A 3,951-nucleotide genomic window follows, 5' to 3' on the forward strand; every position below is an offset into this window, starting at 1 on the left:
TCTGTGCACAGGAGCACATTGTTTCATGATCCAACCACGGATCCGATCACTCCCTCCACCACTGTAAAGTGCCGTAAAATGATAATACCCACGTAAACGCACAAGTACCACAGAATTGTACTTGAACACAGTACCTGTTCCTCAGCAGACAAAGGCAGTTGCAGTAACAGATAAAATCCTCTAGGTGTCATTACTGCGTCCTATGATGTCATATCATTTCCAAGTCTGCTGTTTTTCCCTATGTAATGCATTCCTATGGTCACTCTCTGACACTGCAGTTGCCACAAAATGCAGATGAAGGTGCCTTAATGCATTCAGTGCAGCTGACAAAGATTTACAGGTTAAATTTGAGACGTTAGTAAAGAAAGAAATCTTACAAATGCCAAACAAAATGTGATATTTTACACCGACAGTGACAACCTCTGGATGTAAAGACAGATCCAGACACATGCATATGTATACAGATGATACAAATACACACACGCCACTGCTGTGTCTGTCGGTGTGACCGCCAATCAAACACCCATCCAGACGCCAGCCAGTTACCTAGCAACCCCTCTTCTATTCCATGGTGATGCTATTAAAAGCGACAACAAAGAAAACGGTGAAAAAAAGGATGATGGGTCTGAAAATGAAGTGAGGAAGAGAGTGAGAGGTGTTAAAGAGCCAGCAGAAAGGGATTCGGCAGGCTAAGTGTCGCATGGCCGGTTCACAGCTCTCTCACACACACACACACACACACACACACACACACACACACACACACACACACACACACACACACACACACACACACACACACACACACACACACACACACACACACACACGACATGTCGTTGTTCTGTGCTTTCCCTTTTGTCCCTTACAGGTGTGATGACTCGTGTGTTTATCACCTTCTCAGTCTCTCTTCAACAGCTTTTCAGCACATTTCCTGTTTTCAGCACATTTCCTGTTTTCTATTAGTCTATCATTCAAGGAGCAAATGTGTCTCAGTCAGCGCAGACACCTTTTGAAATGTGGGATTTCAAGATTCAGGGGGTGACAGTGTTGGTGCCACTTCAGAGAGGAATGAGGAGAGATAGGGGACGTGAGGGGAGGCGGATAAAGAGGGAAACACACAGAGTGTGTGTACTTTGTGTGTATTTTTGAAGTGAACAACTAACCAGATTGCCTGCCAGTTGGTGTGTCGTCAGATCTGCAGACTAACTCTCTTTGTCCTTCACTGAATCTTTCTCAGATCATTACATCGTTTCATAGTTTCAAAATGATCTGTTTTAAATATATTATAATGAGTCTGAGCTTAGTGGCACCATTTCAAAATGACTGATGAATAAAGTATTTTAAAGAAGGAATAACTTGAGCCCACGTTGGAGGAAATGGTGACAAAAATGTGGAATAAATAAAAGACTAGATGTGCTTTTTTAAAATGCAGTTATGATTGATCAGATCCTGAAGCAAACTTCACAGAAACTGAAGAAGAAAGTGTAAGAGGTTTAAACTCGTCAAAGATGAAATGGCTCAGCCTGTGAAAACTTGAAAAGTTGTATCATATCATTTGTGGCTCTGCAGCAGCTTTGTCATGTCATCATGTGTCATGATTGAGTTTGTTGACTACAGTTTTATAGGAAAAAGCCTGATTACAAACTGAACACTCAGAGGCAGGCTGAGCTCAGGTGTGTATAACCAGACCTTCAAAATGATTTCACTTCCTGGTTTCCTTTGTATTTTTGTGTTTATTCTGTTTAAGTACTTGCATTTATGTAGGACTACATGTGGTTTCTTCCTTTGGCAAACTCTGTTGAGCCAGGTTGTGACACACTGTATGTCCATCAAATTGAGGAACCGGTGAGACAAGTCAGTTTAGTGGCTGCTCTTTAGATTTCAATCATATCACATGGTCTTCATCACCAAATGAAGTGCTGTGGAGCTGCAGATGTTCCAATATTAATTTTTTTCTGATCACTTTAAGGAACTTCAAGCTCAAAACCAAAAAAACTGACGCAAAAATGCTCCTACATTTCCCATAATGCAACCTGTAGCATCTTTTTGACCTGTGAAAAAAAAGTGAACATCTGCACAACAATGACACTGAACAACTTAAATCTGCTGATCAAGATAGTGTGATATGACTGAAAGCTCCAGAACAGCTACTAAAGGGACCTTGTCATTGGCTGTTTTCTAAGGTCAAGAACTTTTATCTGATTTCAGAAAGCTGCTCTAGAGCCACAGAAGACATTATACAACCGTTTTCACACAGGCTGAGTAGTAAATGTGAAAAATCAGTGGAGTGTCCCTTAAAGAGGACACCACCATTTTAGCATTGAACTCCACTGTCAGACTCACGAAGGACAGCTGACATTCATCTGACGACAGATAACATCTCGTTAACCAACATATTTCGTCTTCTTTGTCCAAACCTGGTCCCTACATTACCCACAATGCCACTTGACTGGATTCCCTGCACAGTGGATTTGCGTTGTCATGCTAATGGAGGCTAATACAGCCTTGAGCCTTGGTTTTAAATTTGCAGTCTCCCTCTGGAGCCGCAAAACGCTTCATAAAACTTTTCTCACAAATGCAGTAGTACTCCCAAAGACCTGTAAACAGACTGATGTGTAAAGTGCCTTTAACTGAAATGACATTAAGTTGTGACCACACAACAACAACAACAACAACAACAACAACAACAACAACAACAACAACAACAACAACAACAACAACAACAACAACAACATTCCTCTTCGTTTAAAACTTTATTCATAATCTTCATTTACCAATCAATAGTGCATTCCCGGGCTAGCAGTTCAGTAAAACCAGTGTTGGAGGCCTGGTGGATGTTTGGATTTTGAAAGGAAAAAAAAAAAGAAAAAAAGAAAGACGCCTCTAGGTAGCGAGGCGAGACAAAAGCGCGGTCATAGCCTTGACGTCCCCAGCTTCATGTCCATTTTTTATTTTTTTTGTCTCCATCAGCACAGAAAGAAACAGGATGGAGGTCTGTGGCTGTGAGGAGCAGCTCTGCGCTCTGGCACCAGTTCCTCGGAGTTCTCATCCACTCCTGCGTTACTGGTCGTCTTCTGTGCAGATACAGATGCACGGGGTCAAAGGTCATTCAGAGGAGGAAAAGAGGGAGAAAGGGGCGGGGGGTTGAAAAGGGCATTGCACATACTCTGAGCTGATTCTGGACCCCTTGACGAAAGGGACGTCAACAGAAATACCAACAAATACAGACACAGTCACAAAGCAGCTCTGTGGAGGAGCTATAGTAAAATTCTCTTTTCTAACTCTTGCTTTTCTTTTCCGTTGATAAAGTAATTCAGTAAAGCTTTTCACAACCATAAAACTTTCCATTTTTGTTATTTTCTTTTTTTTGTACATTTGTATCATATATTCACAAAAACTACTTTGACATTTGACAAACATTTACCTCAAATGACATCAAAGTAAAAAGAGCAAAAATAACACAGCCAGTATTTTTACTTGTCCAACTCTTTTTTTGTTGTGCTTTTTGTTGTTTGTTTTCAAAGCTACACTGATGTAGAGATCAGGTGTCTCTATTTCTATTTGCACAGACAGCGTGTTGTCATCAGATTATGCTCACAATAACTGCCTCGGAGTCAGCGCTGCCATTAATCAAAAACCAACCAGCCAGACGTGAACCTGCTTTATGTGCTGCTAGTTATCCCCAGACGCTCGTAGTGCACGTTGAGCTAGAATGACTTAGCACAGCGAGACAAAAACAAGATGGCAGACCGGTGCCATGGAGAGAGAACCACAGGAGGACACCTATCCCCGAGGGGCCCGTGGGTGAGTAGACTTAGCCCAGGCAGCCATGGAGACCGAGCCTGCAGGTGCCATTCCTCACTGCTGTTTGTTGATTTGTCTCCTCTGGGAAACCAGGGCCAGAGAGAGAGAGAGAGAGAGAGAGAGAGAGAGAGAGAGAGAGGAGAG

This window comes from Seriola aureovittata, chromosome 4 (genome assembly GCF_021018895.1).
Source record: "Seriola aureovittata isolate HTS-2021-v1 ecotype China chromosome 4, ASM2101889v1, whole genome shotgun sequence".
Lineage (NCBI taxonomy): Eukaryota > Metazoa > Chordata > Actinopteri > Carangiformes > Carangidae > Seriola > Seriola aureovittata.